The sequence below is a fragment of the Danio aesculapii genome, chromosome 12 (assembly GCF_903798145.1).
Source record: "Danio aesculapii chromosome 12, fDanAes4.1, whole genome shotgun sequence".
NCBI lineage: Eukaryota > Metazoa > Chordata > Actinopteri > Cypriniformes > Danionidae > Danio > Danio aesculapii.
This window is the reverse complement of record NC_079446.1, coordinates 18,780,975-18,803,242: the sequence shown is the minus strand read 5'-3', so window position 1 is coordinate 18,803,242 and position 22,268 is coordinate 18,780,975. Positions and strand designations below refer to the sequence as shown.

The window sequence follows — 22,268 nt, the reverse complement described above, 5'->3', positions numbered from 1 at the left end:
ATTGGCAGCCCACGGGCCAAACTTAGCTCGCATGGCGATTTATTTCGGCCCTCCAAATAGTGTGTCCAAGACATCAAAAATAAATGTAATTCAGTCGAAAAACGGCCGCTATAGTTATGAACTGACATAAGTCTATTCAATACAAAACAAGCTGCAGCTGAAGGCTGCGCAGAGCTTGAGTCACGTGACATTAAGTGAGTGGTGTGAGCAGCCGAAAACATTTGGATACTTAAACACGGTGTTAAGAAGCCTTTATGATTCTGTTGCATGGAACAAAACTGCTGCAACTAAACAAAGTTATGCCACCTGTACGCTAGTATGGCTTTCAGCGCAATGTAAACAAAAGATATGTTAGATGAATTATTACAAATTATTAAAATGAGTATGTATGAACGAAGATAATAACAACAGTTAATTTAAATACTTACCTATTATAAAGCTTAAATTTACATTAGACGTAAAAACCGTGAAACCATGATTATTCTTCAGACTATAATTGTACAACCAAAATCTATAATTGTTGCTTTTGAGGTATTTGTGTGATTTATACATAATAGATGTATTGTGATCTGTCTTAAGGCATCACCAAATTGTACAGGCATTACAAAGCAATCTGTTGTTACTTACTGTTTATTTATCAAAATAAACAATAAGGCTCTTAAAACACTGCTTTGATAAATGTAGTGCTGTCATATTTCAAATACCTCAAGTAAAACTAAGTCATTTGTTTTATTATTTTATTACTGACAGTGTACTTGTTTTTTTTTGTAAAATTATTTTAGCTTAAGATTAAGTGTAAAATAAAACTTCCATTTGATGTACACCTATTTAAGAAACAAATGTGCCATATTATAAAGAAAAATAATGCAAAATATGTAAATAAAAGGCTAAATTTAAATATTTTCATCATATACTTTAATTAAACCTTTCAAAGCTTGAAATTATTGTTTAAAAAAATGGACAAAAAGTGTCTCTATGGCCATATAATATATGTGGTAGTTTTGGCAGTGCTACTGAAAAAATATTAATTGTCATGAAAGAAAAAAAAAAAAAAAAAAAAAAAAAAAAACGACAATACTTTGTTAGTGCAAATTCCTATACATGTAGCTTTGGGATTTAAGCAATTAAACCATTCAAACAGGTTTACAATTAAAAAAGTGATTTCTTAATGAAAATCAGACTAGTGCTTTTTATATTAGAATTTTTTATATTTTATATTTAATGCTTTTTAATATTAGTATTATTTACTAAAATTTGTATTATTTTAGCAGTGTAATAGTATTTTTACTTGAGTACAAAAAACATTTCACAAGCACATTTAGTGCAGGATTATTATATGACTAATATATGATTAATAAATATTATTATTATTATTATTAATGGTTTTTATTTGTATAAATTCCTATGCAATATTTTTATGGGTTGCAGAGAATACATTTCAGGTGTTCAATACATAGCGTGTCAGTCTTGAAAATAAAATGCTGGAAAAAGTGCTTAAAAGTCCTTGATTTTCAGGAACCCATATGAACCCTGTCATATGTAAATGGAACATACATTTCAAAATTTGTCAGAAAGTGTATATATATATATATATATATATATATATATATATATATGAGAATATGACAGCCTATATTTATGAGGTCTAAGCAACATTTCAAGGTTGATAAATAGGTTACTATGTTAATACTTTAGATTTAAGTACAGCAGTTTTCTTTTAACTTTTTAAGAATAATGCCATTTTAATTTTACTTGTAAAAGTACATTTTAATTTAAAAGTTTTTTTTGTTTGTTTGTTTTAGCTGCAAGCACAGTTAATGTTCAAACTATTTATAATCTTTAAAGTGGCTGACAATAATACATATTCTTAACTGTGTACAGCTGTAGCTGCTTAATTAGGCCTACAACGCTACTATATTTCAATACTTGTCATTATAGTGGTACTTGTAGAGACAACTTTTTTCTGAGGTGGTACTTGGTGAAAAAGGTTTGAGAACCACTGCTCTAAACCATTCTCAGATAGGATGGCGGGCCAATTTAAAAGGTTACCATGGGCCAACTTTGGCCCACGGGCCCTAGTTTGGGCATCTCTGCTTTAGCATGTCCAGAAGTTAAACTTTTTGTGCAATGGTTAGCATCTTCCTCCGCATTTTGGGTGCTACGGCAGGTGCCTTTTACAATACTGAATGTTTCGTTGACATAGTGGGGACAAAACCTACAAACATTCAATACAGCAACTTCAAAGGCACACTGCCAGTGATCGAAGATTTATGTAAATTTGGCAAGCTGAACACATTCTGTACTGTACAGGAGACACGGCACGGACAGGATGCAGAACACAATGCGCTGTAGAAAAAAGCATGTGAAATTGCACTAAAAAAAATCTGCAAAACTGCAAAGAATGAACCACATTATAGCAAGGGACCACTATCAAATTGCATGAAAAAAATCTGTGAAACTGCGAAAAGTGAACCACGTTATAGCGAGGGACCATTATATTGCTCAATTATTTAACTTAACACAGTGCGCTGTAGAAAAAAGCATGTCAAATTTCACGAAAAAAATCTGCGAAACTGCAAGGTGTGAACCACGTTATAGCAAGGGACCAATGTCAACTTGCACAAAAAAAAAAAAAAATCTACAAAATTGCGAAAAGCGAACCACGTTATAGTGAGGGACCATTGTATTGCTCAGTTATTTGTGTTTGCTCCTACAAAAAGCAAATCTTAAATGTGTGCTTAAAATGGCTGCAATTGTTGGGGGCACCATAGTGAACAGAGAACGTATGGTATACAAATTTGATTTTAAAACAGATTTTTGTGTAGCTTATCAGTGAACTAGAACTCTGTGTAGTAAACGCTGCTCCATCAGAACGCACATGGTGGAAGTTCACTAAAACTGACTTAACTGACAAAACTCGCATGAAAATAACTTTCGATTTTAAAAGAACATCCAACCCCAAAATTGAACATGTGTGATCATTCCAAAACTGCTCTTGTTCTTGTGATGAGTTCAATCAACAAAAATACTTGGAATGACAGTGATGCAACACAAACACCCTTAACACTGTCAACTGCTGCTGTAATTTTGTTGTCTCAAATAACGCTTCAGCAACTGTTCGATTAGGAAGCAACCAACTGATGATGATGGAAAATGACAATAGAGGTGAATCGGTCATATGACTGTCCCCGGACATGTCCCTTTTATCACTGGCTGTGTCATTGCGAAACATCTGGGGGAGATTAGGAGCATGTAAATGTGCCCCTTGGTACAGAGACAATCTGCTGCAGCATCTGAGCGTGGAAAGCCTAGGGATAATGCAAACCCTGTCAGCTGAATCCATAAAGAGCCTTTCTTTTTTTTCTCATGGTAATGGAATCTGGTTACAGAACACACCATTGTCAATCGGCATAAAAGATCTCGACGCGGGAAGGGTTATCTAATACATATATGAGAACGTGCTTTTTGCCACATTAACCCATTTAAGTTGTCAGAAATCACTTTCAATAGAGCTGGACAATGACTGAAGATGCACAGCAATGAATCATCCCTTTTCAAAAGGCGATGACTTCTATTTCAAGTAAAACGAGACCACCTATTTGTTTGTCTGAATGACTTCAGCTTAACCACAACTATTGAGATGTTTTTAGAGCTGTGCTTTCAACAAAAAAGTACATGCTATGTATTTTCTGGCTGCTATGGTAAGGAAAGCTCTGAGTCATGGTATAAAGTGGATACTGTCCCACATTACCCACCCTCCCTCCCTGCAAGCTCAGATTGGCAGTGCAATTACCTCTGACAGGCTTGTACCGTGGGTCTTCTAGATTTCAGCTCAATCACATTCAGAGCTCACATACCGGCTGAACAGAGGGAAAGATCAAAGCATAGAATCTACATGCTGCTTTCTGCTGAGCTGAAGTTATATTTTTTATTTTCAATACAGAAAATTATCCACATAATTAGAAAAAGTTACATTGAAAAAAGTGTACACATACAAATCACCAGCCTTAGCATTACCAGGCCTTTTGCCTTCAGAACTGCCTTAATACTTCATGGCATAGATTCAACAAGGTACTGAAAATATTCCTCAGAGATTTTAGTCCAAATTGACATGATAGCAAGCAGTTGCTGCATATTTGTCGGCTGCGCATCCATGATGCAAATCCTCTATTCCACCACATCCCAAAGGTGCTCTATTGGATTGAGATCTGGTGACTGTGGAGGCCAATTGAGTACAGCGAACTCAATGTCATGTTCAAGAAACCAGTCTGAGATGATTAATGCTTTATGACATGGTGTGTTATCCTGCTGGAGGTAACCATCACAAGATGGGTACACTGTGGTCATAAAGGGATGGACATGGTCAGCAACAATACTAAGGTAGGCTGTGGCGTTGACACGATGCTCATCTGACATTAATGGGCCCAAAGTGTGCCAAGAAAATATCCCCCACACCATTACACCACCAGCCTGAATCGTTGATACAGTGGAGGATGGATCCATGCTTTCATGTTGTTGACACCAAATTTTGACCCTACCATCCGAATGTTGCAGCAGAAATCGAGAATTAGTGCTCAGTAACTTTCAGTGCTGCATCTGTGGATTGTCCCAAAGTGAAAACATCTTATTCTTGGTTTTAATATTTATCAAATAAAATATAATGAAGTCACTCCCTGAAGTTAGCACTGTTGCTTCACAGCAAGTAGGTCGCTGGTTCGATTTCTGTGTGGAGTCTGCATGTTCTCTCAGTGTTCGTGTGGATTTCCTCTGGGTGCTCCTGTTTGCTCAACAATACACAGACGTGCACCTTAGGTGAATTGGGTGAACTAAATTGCCCTTCAAGAGTTCACACTTAGCTCACGATTTATACATAGCTTGTTTGGCGTCCTGTGCCGGGAGAGAGCCCTGAGCTCAAGGGATCCTCAAGCCCAGGGCTCCCTCCTTTCACAGGGCGAGGGGAGATTGAGCTCAGGTCGATCTGAAACTCCCCCACTGCTGAGGCCAAGGTGAACTTCCTGAGAGTAAAAAGATTTTGGCTTATTTTATCAATAATATAGAGCACATTTGGATGATGGGAGGAAACCGGGGAACCCGGGGGAAACCAACGCAGACACGGGGAGAGTATGCAAACTCCGCACAGAAATGTGAAGACCCAATGCCATTGGTATTCTTGCTGTGAGGCAACAGTGCTAGTCACTGGGCCACCGTGCCGCCTATTCTGGATAAAGGTGGAAGAAGGGGAGGAGGAGGGTTTCTTCCAGACGAAGATAGTTGTAGAAAGGAAATGTGGGACTTGACTTGGGATCCTTAATTGGAGGATCATGATTAGCTAATGTGGACCAGCTGGGTCAATAATGAGCACATGCTCCTCTCGAAATTAGTTTAAAATTAAACTTCACGTAGTGAATGCATGTGTGTGAATGAGATTTGCAGGGTTGCAGTCGGAAGGGCATCTGCCACATACAATATATGCCAGAGTTATTGGCGGTGCATTCCACTGTCGTAACTCCTAATAAATCAGGGACTAAGCCAAATGATAGTAATTGAGGGAGTGAAACACTGCCATTTTGAGAGAAAAGTATTAGCAATAGTATACACTACCTGACAAAAGTCTTGTTGCCTAACCAAGTTTTAGGAACAACAAATAATATCTTGACTCCTAGTTGATCATTTCAAATTGTCTAGTTGATCAGAAGTGGATTATATAAAAAATGCAAAAGCCTCTAGATTACGCTTATTTTGCCAAAATAAAATATGATCATGCCTTTTTTTAATTTTGTTAATTAGGACAGTAAGGTCTGACTTTACTTAAACAAAAGTCAGAAATAATGAACAGTATAGAATATAAAGTCATGGTGCAGTGGAAAAAGAATTTATATTGTGTATGACTCCCATGAGCTTGGATGACTGCATCCATACGTCTCTGCAATGACTCAAATAACTTATTATTAAAGTCATCTGGAATAGCAAAGAAAGTGTTCTTGCAGGACTTCCAGAGTTCATCAAGATTTCATTGGATTCCTCTTCAATGCCTCCTCCTTTATCTTAACCCAGACATGCTCAATAATGTTCATAGCTTGTGACTGGGCTGGTCAATCCTGGAGCTGTCACGGTCGCACAATGAGGACAAGGAAGGTTATCTCTTTTCATCAATTTATTCAAACAAGCAGTGGATTAATAAATAGGAGAAGCAGGTAAGTGATAGTCTTGCAGATGAGCAGATAGAATATAGTTTACGATGTAAACAAAGAGTTTCAGTCAGACATAGAGCATAAAGTCACTTCCCTTAATGATAGCTTGTTCATCCACAGGTTTGGGAGAAACATTCACTAGAGAGGGGAAACATCCACAGTAGAAGGCGACTCAGGGAGAAGGTAAGGTGAACCATCTGACATCGATTCCAACCACTGACTGACTGGAATCCCTGGGGTTATATGGGGATCCGGTGATTGCTGGTGCAGGTGTGTCCTGTTAATACTCAGGTGAATGTGCTGGGGCGTGATGAGAGGTGGCAGGAGATGGGGTGTGATGATTGGTGCTGGGGGAACGTGATGGTGAGAGAGAATGGTAAATGGAGCAGCAGGAAAGAGCCAGGGATGTGATAGGAACACCTTGACCTTCTTTACTTTTATATGAAATTCACTCTCTCCTGTGGTTTGTAATGTAATGGGCAGCACAAATGTCTTGATATGTCAGGCTGTTGATGTTGCCATCCACTCTGCAGATCACTCGCACACCCCCATACTAAATGTAACCCCAAACCATGATTTTTCCTTTCCCAAACTTGACTGATTTCTATGAGAATCTTGGGTTCCAATAGGTCTTCTGCAGTATTTGTGATAATTGGGATGCAGAAAAATCTACCTTCTGCCACTTTTTTTTTCAACTAAAATTCAAGTCTTTATTTGTTGCTCTTACAACTGGGATCAATGACAAGACTTTTGTCAGGTAGTGTAGACTGATGAACTTGTACATGGTTTGTCTTTGGGCATACCAAAACACCATAGGCATATCTAAAAACATTGCAACAAAAAAAAAAACCAACAATAAATTAAAAACATTTTTAAGAACAATAGTTTGTTCTGTGATAAGAAGTAAAAGACGATGGAAATAGATTTGAAAACAAACATCCAACATTTAGATAGATGTAAATATGTGCTATGTGCTTTTCTATCAGTAACAAAATGAACAACGATAATGGAGACAACAAAGAAAAAAACTACAGTTAAAAAAAGCAATGATTATAGAAATTTAGATATGTTTGCACAAGTTTTGCAATTCACTGAAATCAAGTGAACAGATGAGCTCTTTCATATGTTACATCACCATGACTATGGTTTTAATGAACCCACTATAAAATGTCCCGATTTATTTAATTAATAATCAGTCTACATGCTTCCATAAACAACCTAAGAAATTTTGAAATGTCTTTTTAAGATTAAAAGCTGTTCACACATCAGCAATAAAATGTGAATAATACATAAAAGAAATTCATACATACAGTCTTGTTAACAGATACTACATAATATTCTCAGAGTCCTAATGATGTGTGGATTTTCTCTTTTAGCATCTTCATCAAGCATAAATCTTAAATGTTTTCATAAGTTCATGCTTTAGATAAACTTGAAATGATGCTAAATTATACATCCACCTGCACAACTGATGTTCACCTGCTGGAATATTTATCCTATTTTTTTCTTTTGAAATTCTCCTCAGCCTATAGAGAGACAATGTATGCTTTTTACTTCAGTTAGTAATAAATTATTTGCTAAAATGTAATGTTTATGTTTTCCACATCTTTATAAAAGATGAATATCATTTGTCCGGTTGTTCTGATGGCTTGCTTCCTTAATAGTAAGTAATGGCACTAATGTGCAACGAGAGTGCTAGTGAGCACTTCAGTAAAAATTTCCTCTTAGTTTAAACCAGAGGGATTTGATTTCATTTCACACATCTGTGATCTTTAGCCTCCTTCTCTGACACATCCTCCGGTCGAAAGACTAACAAATCCGCATGAGCAGAAATCTACCCAAACAGTTGAGCTCTTTCAATATCCTGAAGGAAAAAAAACTCCTCACGTTGCTCTGTAAGTGAGCCCTGCATAGCCTCAGCGTGAGACATGCCTTATACAAAACCACATTCAATTTCAGGGCCATTTGCACACACACGCACACACATGTATATATGGTTTACAAGGACTCTCCATTGGCAGAATTTTTGCTTTATACAGTAAAAAACATTTATTTATATGGTATTACCCCACCTCTTCCTCTAACCCAAGCCTTACAGGACATTTGTGCAAGTACCCTATAAGTATAATTTCTAAGCGCTCTGAATGATGAGGGCAAATGTGTGTCCTTGTAAACCATATAAATAGAGTTCAACCAGGTCATATACAGTTTTTTTGTGTATAAAACAAAAACATACGCCTGTGGAGAGTCCTTATAAACAATATATATGTATGTAAAAATGTTGTTGACTATATAATACTTTTCATGTTGTGGGAAGATCAATGGCTGGCATGAGTGCTGTTTTATACTGAGCCCCAAAAGTAGTTATGTAAAAAAAAGCATTTCTATGGAACTGCTTGATGTACTGAAATTGATTTAGATTGAAAACTCTTCCTACCTGACAAAGTTTTTGTCCAGTTATTCTTCTGCTTTAATTCAGACTTTGTTCTATAAAGCACTACAGGAATAAAGGTGACAAGACTTGAGTTTACAAATGAATTTGATGATCCAACATTGCAATGTACAGCATAAAAAGGTTGCTCATATAGTAATTTCATATTTGATAGTGTTCATTTTTTATTTATATTTTAAACAAAACAAAGGGAAAAAATAAGTATTTTGGCCATCTATTCGCATGAAAACAACATTTCAGTGGCCTGAAAATGCAAACTGGTTTAAAAAAAAAAAACAGTTTTAGACTGGACAAAATAATATCATTTATTCTCTGCTTTAACAAATCTTTGAGAACAGGGATCATTTTGATCATCAGTACGTGGTTGGCATGTACATGTACCCAAAAGTAAATATAAAATACGGTGACACAATGCTGGAAAGATTTATCTTAACATTGTTTAATTAAGTGGTTGGACTACATTCAAGAACAAACTGCAGCATTTGTGCTGCTCATGTAAAGTTTGAAAGAAAATATCCAGGAATGGTCACAAAATTTTCACTTTAGATGTTAATAGTAAGTTTTGTAAGTTTTAGGTAAGCTATATAAGGTTTTTACGTAAGCATATCACTTTTCTGTTAGGCCAACAAAAAACCTGGTTTCCCCCAAAGTTCAGTTAAGTTTAGTCATTTTTGGTTTCCTTGCCTCTGTCGCCTGGGGTCATTGTAGCTAATCTTTAGTGAATCATCCTTCAACAGTGACATTCATATTAAACTGAAGCGAATCGGCTCTATACTTACTAGAACCACACCAATACTCTGCTGCCTGCCTGAAATGTGGAATATGTTACGCAAACTGAAATATTGTTTTCAATGTTAATCCTTTTTACCCCCTGTAAAGTTGCTTTGACACAATCTACATTGTATAAAGCGTTATAAAAATAAAGGTGATATTAATTATAGTCCCACTCATTTTAGAAAATGGTTATTCAATAACCAAAATCTATGTGTGAACATAACCATATCCTATTTAGCACTCTAAATATAGCACATTTTGCTACTATGAGAACAAACTGGGCAGTTGTGGCCTAATGGTTAAGAAGTTGGAGGTTCGATTTCATATTTATGTTCATATTTATCAGAGAGTGAATAAAACCACACTCTCTCCAACTTCAATACCCAGCTGAGGTGCCCTTGAGTAAGGCACCCAACCACCAATTGCTCTGTGGCTGCTAGAAGGATTAGCTGCCCACTGCTCCGGTGTGTGTGTGTGTGTGTGTGTATACTCTCACTTCTCACTCATGTCTGAACTTGGATAGGTCAAAAACAGATGACTAGGTTTGAGTATGGGTATTTTGAACAATCATACTTGACAATACTCACCTCAAATGCAGTTAAAAAACATTGAAACTATGTTTTCGAAAGCCTTTTAATCTCACCAAGGCTGCATTTATTTATATCAAATTAAGTAAACATTGTGAAATACTGAAATGATCATTTAATTTACACTGTTGTTTAATATTTTGTTAAGATTTTGAATAAACAATGTTAATTTTAAACTAAACTATTAAAGAAATAGCTCACATGAAAAATTTGTCTTCAATTACTCATCCTTCAACTGTTTCTGAGCTTCTTTCTTCCCTTAAACACAAATATAAAGTTCTGTCATGAAACTCTATTTGCGCACGCAGGCTGATAGCTCACCCCTCCTCCACACTTGTGTATAGATCTTTTGAGGGGTTACGTGCACAGTTAAAGTCAGAATTATTAGCCCCCCTTTGATTTTTTTTTTCTTTTTTAAATATTTTCCCAATGATGTTTAGCAGAGCAAGGAAATTTTCACAGTATGTCTGATAATATTTTTTCTTCCTTTTTGTTTAATTTCAGCTAGAATAAAAGCTGTTTATAATTTTTTGAAAATCATTTTAAGGTCAAAATTATTAGCCCCTTTAAACTACGTATATATTTTTTCCATAGTCTACAGAACAAACCATCCTTATACAATAACTTGCCTAATTACCCTAATCCGCCTAGTTAACCTAATTAACTTAGTTAAGCCTGTAAATGTCACTTTAAGCTGTATAGAAGTGTCTTGAAAAATATCTAGTAAAATATTGTTTACCGTCATCATTGAAAAGATAAAAAAAATGAGTTATCACAAATAAGTTGCCATATACATATTCATTAGCATATTAAAAATCTTTTCATGTTTTCATGACAGAAAAGAAGATAATTTGAAGAAAGCTGGAAGCTGTTAACTTCCATAGTATTTGTTTTTCCTACTATGGAAGTCAATCATTACATGTTTTCAGCTTTCTTCAAAATATATTCTTTGGAATTTAAATGAAAGAAAGACACTCATAAAGGAATCGCAAGGGAGAGTATATAGTGAGAACATTTAAATTTTTTGGTGAACTATTCATTTAATTCCTTTACAGTGGATAAAACAACAAACAAAGGGAAAACACAGCAACCACGGCCTATTTTAAAATTACCATCACACATATACAGCACATTTGAAAGCACATTCAAACCTGGATTTCAAGTTTCTCCCAGTAAATACCAAGACATCATAAGCTGCCAGCAAATTACCCATCACCTGACTGTACGCGTTTTGCTCGTCTAACCTGAAAAAGCAAACTGTCTACAGCAGGAACTCAAGGCTAGGCATTGACACGTGTTTGGCTGTGAGAGTGACTACATTAGTATCTGCGAGCATGTGTGTGTGCAGCTCTGGGACAAGAAGGTTAACATTTTCCAGTTGGCCGCTCGGGGGCATGCGCTGAACCCTGCACTTGCGGCCCCTGGATCTTTGAAGTGGGAGTGGGTGAAATGTTCATGAAACTCAGCATGTTGACTGAGTGATTCTTAATCAATACAGTCTTACAATACACTGTATAAATGGGCTTGATTTAATGGTAAAATACCGTGAAAATTTGAAAAATATGTTACATGGTTAAGTAAAAGTATGTTACATGGTTAGTATACAAGTTCTTGATAGATATGGTGAATAAATGTAAATTTACTTTTCCAGAATTCCCTGCAACACTTCACTTTTAACATTTAAGTTTTAGGTTCAAGTTCTTTTTTTGTACTATGATTCTTTTAACTTTTTTCCTCATCAGTTAAGTACATTAGACTTTAATGTAACATCTAATGCTGATAAATAATTTTATTCCATTATTTTAGTGTTATGTGTGTTATTATGATTGTGTTTAGCTGTTGTGTGAATGACACCGAGCAGTGTTGGGGGTAATGCGTTATAAGTAACACGTGTTACATAATAATATTACTTTTCTAAAGTCCCTGCAGGCACAGGACGTCAACCTGATGTCATATTGACATTGTACCCCAACGTCGTGAGGATTTTGTTTGGAAATGAAAATCAGGTTGACATCAGAACCCAACGTCAAGCCGACCTCAATGTCCAACGTCCAACCTAAAATCAACCAAATATCAATGTCTAATCATGTTACACCTTGATGTTGTGTGGACGTTACCACTATGACATCTATCAGATGTTGATTTTGGTCACGTTCCACACACATCCTAAAATCAACCAAATATTAACGCAATTTGACATTGTTGTTAAACGTCAAAATAACGTTGTACCTGATGTCACGACCTAAATCTAACCTAATATTACCATCTCATGATGTTGTGTGCCTGCTGGGGTAATGAGTAAAGTGACACATTACTTTTAAATATAAGTATTATAATTTGAGTTACTTTTAGAAAAATCTAACGCAACTTTTTACCTTGCTTAAATGGGTTTTTAAAAAATATATTGCGGAATAAAAATGACCTTAGTCAGGTTGAATCACACACTCAATGAGAGAGCATGCTGCGAGGGAACAAACAGTCGGCTCACACTCATCATCAGGTCTCTTTTTTCACAGCAGATGGGTCAGTGTACTATTCTAGTAAGTGAATAACTCAGGATATTGGTGTATTTTGTATCAGTTCACGTTCTCCAAGTAAAACAGTGAATTGGACTAAATTTAAAAAAATGGTTATTGATTTTATTGTTGAGGAGATGCAGCCACTGTCTACTGTAGAAGCGACTAGTGTTTTGTAATATAGTAAGGTTTTTTTTTTTTGGGGAAATGATTTGCACATTTTGTTAAGGCCACATGAAGCAATTTATTCAATGTATAAGGCTCAAAGATTTACTTTGATTTGAGTATTTTTTCATCATCTTACTGTTTATTTTGTTATTAAACATTTTAAAGGTTTAAAATCTGTTTTGCTTTATTATAAATGATTTCATGTTTGTAGCCTACTCTTAATTAATAACATAAAACGTAAAAAAGTAGCAAAAGCATTACTTTACATGCTTTCATGAATCTGTATATACAGCATGTATAGCTCTGGGCTCAGAAAGTTCTCAAAATATAATTTTATCATACATTTTTTAAAGGAAAATGAAGGTGTAGGTTCTATAGGTGGTTGTTAAATGCAGAGCATCTCTATAACAAAGGTGAAAAAACACCTGCAAGTTCTGAAAGAGGTCAAACCTCAGCTAGGTAAGGAAAAGTAACATAAAAGAAACTGTTTTAAAAGTAATATGATGCAATACTTTTCATAAAAAGTAAATAAGTAACTCACTTAGAAGTTAGGAGAGAAACTCAATATTGTAATGCACTACTTTCAAAAGTGACTTTTCCCAACACTTTTAGTCCATATCTCTGCTTGTGCATAAGCTGTTTAAGATCAGCTTTAGTTCATCATATGACTTTCTCATTACCACATACTTTTGGTGGTGCTTTTGTATGTTTAACAAAGTTATATAAAGTGTGTACATGTTCGAAACTGTATACATTAATGAATTACAGTAGTTTACAAAAAAAAGTGTTTAATATTTTAGTATTTTTAACTGTAAAATTCTGGAAACCACAGCTGCCTGTTTACAGATTTTTTTTTACAGTGTATGTGTATGCAAAGTGATTAAAGTTGTATATTTAAAGCCAACAAATAACTCAGCAAACAATGACAAGGTAAAACTTAAAAATAATGTTAAGTTTTTTACAACACAGGATCATTGGAATTACATGCTTCAGCCTATGTCTTTGTGAATTTGCAAATATACTTCAACGTATTTAAACATATGCAGTTTTTAGGTAAAATGAATGCTACACAGCAGAATGACGGCCACAGCTTTTGTTACTTTTCACACTAATGATATTTACAGAGAGATATAAATCACAATAAAGAATTGTTTTTGGGTTCAAATCTGCATACCTTGTCATTCCACAAAAGAGATAAAAATCAAGGTAAAAATAGGGCTAGGCGATATTGCAAAAAAAATTATCATGATATCATGTTTCATGTCATACGATATCAATAATTATTGAATATTTTTAACAATACATTAAGAAATATCAGGATTTTATTTACTTTACAACATTAATAAGGCAAATAGTTTTAATAGTCAAAAACAAAAATATTTAAACAAAATATCTGATCAAAATGAAATAAATCTAAATATATTTATAATAAAATAAGTGTTAAAGAGACTGTTAAACTTGATAAATAAAATGTTACAAAGTGTGTGCAATGGTAAAGCGTAAATACTGAACAATCTAAGCAAACTTTAAGGTAGATCAACAACTGTAAGGTGTGAACAATAATGATATAGTAAACCTCAAACTCTGTAAACAAAAGAAATAAGATAATCAAATCTGAGCTTTCAAGTAGAGGAACTAATTATCATTATTCAAACACATATTGCAACATTACAAATTGTGAACTTGAATGATTATATTACCCCCTATGCTAAAAATCTTTCAGATGGGATGCTAGTGGCTGGGATGCATAAGAAAAGAAACCAAAAAGCCACTCTGGCGACATCCTTACATACTTTATTTACAATCTCCTCACTGCTGCTATACGGCACTCATTTTACCGTGTGTTGTTATTCTGATCTGTTATTCTAGGAGAGCGAGCGCATGGTTTCCTTGGCCACAATGAGCTTTGTGCTCGCGCTACATGGGTGTCTCTTGTAACTAGGCAACCATCAAGCATTTTCTCAGAAGATGACAAATGGACAAATCATTGCTGCCGCTCCAATGCAAGTTTAAGGAAAAAATTAAAAAGCACTGCAGTGTTTGGGTGCGCTGTGTTTGTCTGAGGTAATTAGTTTACTGTTATTACTGAAATGTTTATATTCCATACAAAGTGTAAAGCAGGTTGGTTAGTACTACTTACATGAATCGCGGTGCGCTCACAGCATTCGGAAAAGTTAAGAAGCTTTCAACTAGGTGCGGATGGAAATGCGTGTGTTACGTGTGCGCCACTTGCCAAACATGTGCACATCGATCCAATGTGTGCGTCGTGCAAGTCCCATGCCTCCATTGGAAACTTACACCCTAAGCTTATTGGCATTGCTACCAAGGCGCATGCTCAGCAAGCACATTTCAATAAAACTATAGCCTTCATATCGAAACTTCATACTGAATCTTTTTTTAGCGATATTGACAATGGTGTTCGGTCAATAAATATCGATACCGATTTTATCGCCCAAGCCTAGGTAAAACTATGTGCACTGTAAGAAATGGCAGTGATTTCAATGGTAAAAAACTTTAGAAATGCTACAGTAAAAATCCATAACCTGGTTAACAGTATGTTTCCTATATATATACGACGAATAACCATAAATTGACTTTCCCAGACTACCCTGCATGGCACATCCCTTTTTATGCTTTTTGTTGACATTAGTATGGATCTTTTTAGTTGTTTCCTCATCAGTTATGTACATTAGAGATTTATGTAACATCTAATGTTGATAACAATGTTTATTTCATTTTAATTTTATGCGTGTTACCATACTAGCTGTGTGAATGACACTGAGCACCTTCTATATATTGATACATTTTTCTACTTGTGGGAAAAGTTGTTTGTGATGAGCATTGGTTCATTATGTAACTTACTCATAACCACCAGCATATGGCTGAGTTAATGTGTCTAACTGTGTAATAAAAAATGTGTAGATGTTGGTAATTCAAATTACATATTACATCTATAAATTAATATGATACGATATTTTACTGTAAAAATTATTACTTTTACGGTTTGTACCGTATTTTTAAGGTTAAAATACTGGCAACCGCAGCTGCCAGCTTTTTATCGTAAATTTTACAGATTTATTTTTTACAGTGTGGATGCAATGGATTTTGTCTTACATTTGCTTTTAAAAACACTACTGGTTGAGTTTAGTTTTATGGACCTCTACTGGATTTGCCATCTGAAACGTGCAACAGAATTTTTTTTTGCCAAATTGCAAAAAAGACGTGCGACTTTCAATGAGCCTAAGTTGGTTTTTCAACACTAGTTTATGGTGGTTAATACAACTAAGAAAAAAATACAATACTTCTATAAGTCACTTATTTTAACTTATTTAAATATTAAAACAACAACTACAAATAACATTATATTAACTTTATTAATATTCACACAATGCTAATAATATTTAATGTAATTGGCGTGCAGTACTGTTTTAAACGTACTACAGCTTTAAACTTAAGCTGTATAAAACAGGAAGGACTTTGGTTGGTTGGTTGTGTGTGTGAGCGTGTGTACTGTATGTGTGTGTGTACGCTCAGATAAGGGGGTGGAGAATTACAGAGCTACAGGGTGATGAGAAAGTAAAGACCCAAGGGAACCTGTAGGAGTGAGTCTGGCTCAAGCCCAAGTAGTTATGCACATCTGCATCACATCTACAGTGCACACAAATATAAACACACGCACACGCACACACACGCACACACACGCACACACACACAGACACACGCACACTTCTGAATCCGGCATGTTGACAGTAATGAGAAGATCTGAAAAAATATTTTCAATAAATATTTGAGTTTATCCCTGGCAAACACATATAGGCTCTATTCCAAAAACCTACTGTAATAAGCTATAGGTAGGTAGGCAGCATGACGAAACTTTTTTTCTGCATCTTTTTCTGCACATTATTTTTTTGCAATGCAAGACTTTCAAGATTAGATAAATTCTGAGTATAGCTGATGCATTCCTTATTAAGAAAGCGATGGCAAAAATTTTTGAACAAAAATCAATACAAGACAATTGTACATATGAAACTGTCTGGTGCATGCAGAGATGAGAGAGTCTGTCCTACAGATGGTTTGTCAAGCCCACTACCTCCAGAGCGCACCAAGAACTGCAAGATGTTTTCAGAAACATGGAGAATGGACAGGAAAATGTCTGGTACATTCAGAGATGGTAGTGTGTGTCCTACAGATGGTTTGTCAAGCCTACTAACATTTGGAGTACACAAATAATTGCAAGATGTTTTCAGAATCATGGAGCATTGATAACAGAGAGTGTGTGGTGGTAGTCCAGGCAGTAATCCTGTCTTGTCTAGTATGCTCTGCTCGGCTCAAGTATTCTCAATTCTCGAGAACTCATTTTATGTCATCGTATTCGTCTTTGTATGACGCGGGCACATGGGGTCCGTGCATGCTCGGGATGCATGCTCTTGTCCTGGTGTTTGTGTTTGTTCTGTCTGCAGTGTGCTGTTTAGCATCTCAGTCTAGTTGGTTTCGGTTAAAGCGGGGATGGAACATTTTATTTATCGTGTACTCTTGTCTTATGTTCAGTCTTCTATTGGTGTGATGTTTAGCACGTGGTTCATGTTTACATGTGCCGCATACTTTAGTGTTGTGTTTCATGTGAACACGCGGTAAATGAGTTCTCTCGTTGGCTGCGTCTTCTGTCCCGTTTTACGTGAGCACATGGCTTGTGTTGTTTCTTTGTGTCATGTGCCCTCCTGTCTATCGTCTTGTTCTGCCACCTTGTTATCCTATCATTGATCATTATGTTCACCTACCCACTTGTCAGTTTATTGGTTTGCTTTCCCTATTTATTCTTCCAGTGTGCTCTGTCCTGTGCTGGTCCGTCGTCATTGTTCCTGTGTCAGTCAAGCCAAGTCTACCAAGTCAAGTCAGTCTTGTTATGTTGCTGTGTTTACCCACCCACAGGGTTGTTTGAGTTGTTTTTGTTTATTTCAGTTAATAAAAGTCCTTCACATGCTGCATTTGGGTCCTCGTCACCTCTCCTTCACCCCAAACCCTGACACCTGAAGCATAACTGTGAAATTGTTGTTGAGAAAAGAAATGATTAGATTTTAATTAAACAGATCGGTTTTCATTTATTTATTGATAAGTCATAGACTCAGCAGCTTGTGAATAGTTTGGCAAGTCATTTCACTAGGATGGAACATTAAAGGTAAATGCCACCCTTTAGGATGGTACCACAAAGTGATGTTCTGTAGCCGAGTGCAGGGTCCTGCCAGACACATAATTCTGAAGTAGTAAGTAAATAGGTGCAAATCCAGCAGTTTTTTGCGAGTGGCAATTGGCACCAAGTGTAGACTGATGAATAAAGGTGTGGCATTGGTTTATTAAAGATCAGTCGTGCTTCTGAATCCTGAATCAGCTGCAGAGGCTTAATGGTGTTGGTTGGGAGCACAGCCAAGAGAGCATTGCAATAGTCCAGCTTGAACAGGACAAGAGCTTTGGCAAGCAGTTGAGCAACTTGTACTGATAGGAAAGGTCTTATCTTCCTAATGCTATATAGGGCAAATCAGCTTGAACGTTATATAGTCTGTATATTTCAACAGGTCATTAGCAACAACACCTGGGTTCCAGACTGTTACAGAAGGTGTTATTGTGGAGGTGCCCATTTGTATGTGACGTTGCTGCTAAACATTGGGCTAGCCCGGGATTACCAGCAGTTCCGTTTTGCAGAGATTAAGTTGAATATGCTAGTCCTTCATCTAGCAACACATATCTGTCAGACATGTTGATATTCAGGTAGCAGTGGTCAGATCTTTTGATTGGAATGAGAGGTAGATGATGCCCAAGAACAGAGCCTTGTGGCACTCCAGTGGCAAGATGGTGCAGCTCAAATACAAAATCCTCTCCAAAAACTCTGATAGACCTATCTGAGAGGTAGGAGTTGAATTACTAAAGTGTGGTTCCTGAGATGAGTTGTCGTAAAGGTAGCAAAAAGAATTTGGTGGTTTATCATATCAAAAGCAGGAAATAAATTTAGCAGTATGATTACTGAGGTTTTAGAGGCAGATTTTGCAAGTCTCAGAGCTTCCACAACCTAGAGCAGAGCAGTCTCAGTGCAGTGGACGCTTTTGAAACCAGAGTGGTTAGTTTATAGGAGATTGCTCTGGTCGAAAAGAGGCTTCAGAGATTTGTTTGAAGACAACACATTAAAATGTTTTTGAAATAAATACAGGAAATAAATATTGGTTTGTAATTTCTTACAATAGCTGGGTTTGAGGTAGTTTTTTAAGTAGTGGGGTTACTTAAGCCAGTTTGAATGTGCCAGGAAATATAATGACTTACTGTAAAAACAAAGATACAGGATTGGGTCCAGTTGGTAGGTAGTAGGGTAATTGGACATGACAAGTTTTGATACTTCAGTCTTTAAGAGGAGAGATGACTAGTGAGTGTGTGGTTGTTAATGTAGTGTGTTTGTCCATCTGTGTAGAGAAGTAAGAACTGTAGGTTGCCATTTTATTGGTAAAATTTTTTGCTAAAATAATCAGCTGGCAGATATGATGAGGAAGCAGGAGGAGGATAGAGGAGAGAGGAAAATGTTTTGAAGAGCAGTCTAGAGTTGGAAGAGTTGTTAATTTTATTATGATAGAAGAATGTTTTAGCATTAGTTACATTTGTAGTGAAAGTGGCGAGCAGCAATTGATACTGTTTCAAGGTCAGTAGAATTTTTTGATTTACTCCACATTCTATCTGTTGCCTTGAGTTTGGACCGATACTCTCTAAGAACATAAGATAGCCAGGGAGCAGAGGGGGTGGGATGCGCTGGCCTAGATGATAGTGGGCAGATTGCATCCCAACAAGATGACAGTGTGGAGCAGAGTATGTCTGTAGCACTGTTACTATAAAGTGAAGTAATGTTTCTGATTTGGGGAAGTGATTTTTCAATCACAGCAGAAAAGTAAAATGAAAGAATGTAAGGTGTTACAATAGTACGATTTAGGTTTAGTGTGAGGAAGAAGTGATCTGATATGCGCAGTGGGGTTACCAGTACATTGTCATTGGAGCAGTAATGGGTATAGTTGAGATCAAGTTGATAACCAGATTTTTGAGTAGCTGAGGTAGGCATTCTATTCAGATCAACGGAGGCAAGCAGAGAGTGTAAATCAGTGGGTTGCGTTCACACCAGACGCAGACAAAGCGTCAAGCTCAATTGTTTTACATGTTAAGTAAATGCAAAAATGCGAACAGACATCCTGTGGCGCGATTTGCGCGAACGAAGCGGCGTGAGTTGAGCGGCGCTCAAGTTGGAAAATATGAACTTCAGCGGACATTCACACCTCGTTAATGAATCATGAGCTTTGTCTTGTAGGCGGCGTGATTATGACGTAGCGCCTGTTGTTGGTGTCCCGGGGTAAATCCTCCTGCCGTCACCGGATAACAGTTCATCAAACTGGGCTCGGCTCAGTCGGAAGCACCGCTGAAATCTTCCATCATCTAGGTTAAATTTCTGGAAGAGTTTATGAACTCACAGAGCTGGGTGCACCTCTAAATGGATCTAGTGGACTCAGACATGGGGCCGAACGAGTAAACAATGTTTTTCAGCCTACATAAAGCACATAAACACAACTATTCTTTCAATAAAATCCATGTTAGCCATTTAGCAATGAAGCTTGAGTCACTGGGCAGACAGAAGCCCTGCCTATGATGCGAATCCGCCTCTATTGTGAAATTGGAATTTGATGCGCGAATGAAGCGGGGTTTGACATGCGAATGAAGTGAGTAAATGTTAACGCGTCTATTTACGTGGGATTTATCTGCGCATGCTGTGTCTGGTGTGAACACAGCATAAGACTTGTCTCCAAGCCGCCAAGCAGCACTAGAGGTGCCCCATCCTCACAAAAGGTTGAGAGCACAATGTCCAATTCTTCTAAGACGCTAGTTGAGCAGGAGGCCAATAAATGACAAGACTGATTTTTTTGTTGGGTGTGTAATGGTGACAGCCTGATGTATAGAGGATTACATTTGCAATGGTAATAGAGAAGCTGACCAATGCCCCCCACATCTCCCAGTCAAATAGGGGGAATGGGGAAAAGAAAAACTGTTGGGAGTTTCCGCAGTTGTGGCAGGATCCTCCGGTTTAATTCAAGCTTCTGTTAGAGCCAGAAGACTGCGATAAAAATGAGTAGCCTGAGCTGTAACAAATTATCTGAAGATTTAAGTAAAAAGTGCATTTATTAAAGTTGCGTTGCCAGCCCTGTGAAACACATGGGAGATCATCCAAACTACACACAGAAATGCCACCTGGACCAGTTTGTACTCAAACCAGTAACCTTCCTGCTGTGAGACAACAGTGCTAAACACTGAGCCATGGTGCCATGCCTATATAAAGGGGTTGGACAATGAAACCGAAACACCTGGTTTTAGACCACAATAATATATTAGTATGGTGTAGGGCCTCCATTTGCGTTCAACTTCACTTTCATGTTCAACAAAAAACTGGTGTATTATCCTGATACATGGCACCGCCTTCAGGATACAACGTTTGAACCGTTGGGTGGACATGGTCCTCCAGAATGGTTTGGTAGTCCTTGCCAGTGACACGCCCATGTTGAACAAGTATTGGGTCTAGGGAATGCCATGATATTGCAGCCCAAACTATCACTGATCCATCCTCATGCTTCACTCTGGGCATGCAACAGTCTGGATGTATGCTTCTTTGGGGCTTCTCCACACCATAACTCTCATGGATGTGGGAATAAGAGTGAAGGTGGACTCATCAGAGAACAATACATGTTTAACATTGTCCACAACCCAAGATTTCCGTTGCTGGCACCATTGAAACCGACATTTTGGCATTGGCACGAGTAACCAAAGGTTAGCATATAGCTTTGTGGGATGTGCTATTGAGAGCCGTGGAAATGGAGTGAGGGTGAGTATTAATAAGCGTCACATGGACGCCACACTGATCTCGAGTCCCATGGAAAGAGCATGGAAGTATAAAAGGAGGAGTGACAACAGAGGAAGACGAGCGAAGACCAGACCCGGAGCTTGTCTTTGGATATGCAGTTTCATTGTTGTTGTCCACGAGGGGTTGTCCACCAGTTTTTTTTTTTTTTTTTTTTTTTATTAAAAGTGTTCAAACGTTTGTGAGTTATCTGTGAGTTCATTATAATCTGTAATAATGAATAATAAAATATTCTAGGGATATTCTGCTAATAAGCAAAGTAGTTAGTTGCCAAAGTTTATTCTCAAACTAAAGATATACCCCTTTTGTGATATTGTGCTTCGTTTACACCCGTTTATTTTTAACTGTAAGCCTTTTGTGTGGCTTGAAGGAGTTACTGTATGAAACACAAAGTTTCTATCCAAAAACAAAATCTCAATTCAGTCACTTTAAGATTCTAATACAGACTGATGCCTTAGATTGCTGCCTACGTAGGCAGTAGATCACAAGAAAGAGTTTTGGAAGGTGGCCACATTTTTAAACCCTGCCTATACCAGGAAGACTCTATTTTAGAACAAGGAAATGTGCCATTTTCAAATGAGTTTGTGTGGATAAAATTAGCAGTAGTTAGCATAATAATGAAGTTGATGAAACGTGCTATTTGCATGTAGA

General features: G+C 36.9%; 1 protein-coding gene across 2 annotated transcripts in view; it reads right to left on the bottom strand.

Moving 5' to 3' along the window:
• rnls (renalase, FAD-dependent amine oxidase) overlaps positions 1–22,268 on the bottom strand; it is a 140,417-nt gene that overhangs the window by 59,288 nt on the left and 58,861 nt on the right. The gene's annotated exons all lie outside the window — the stretch shown is intronic.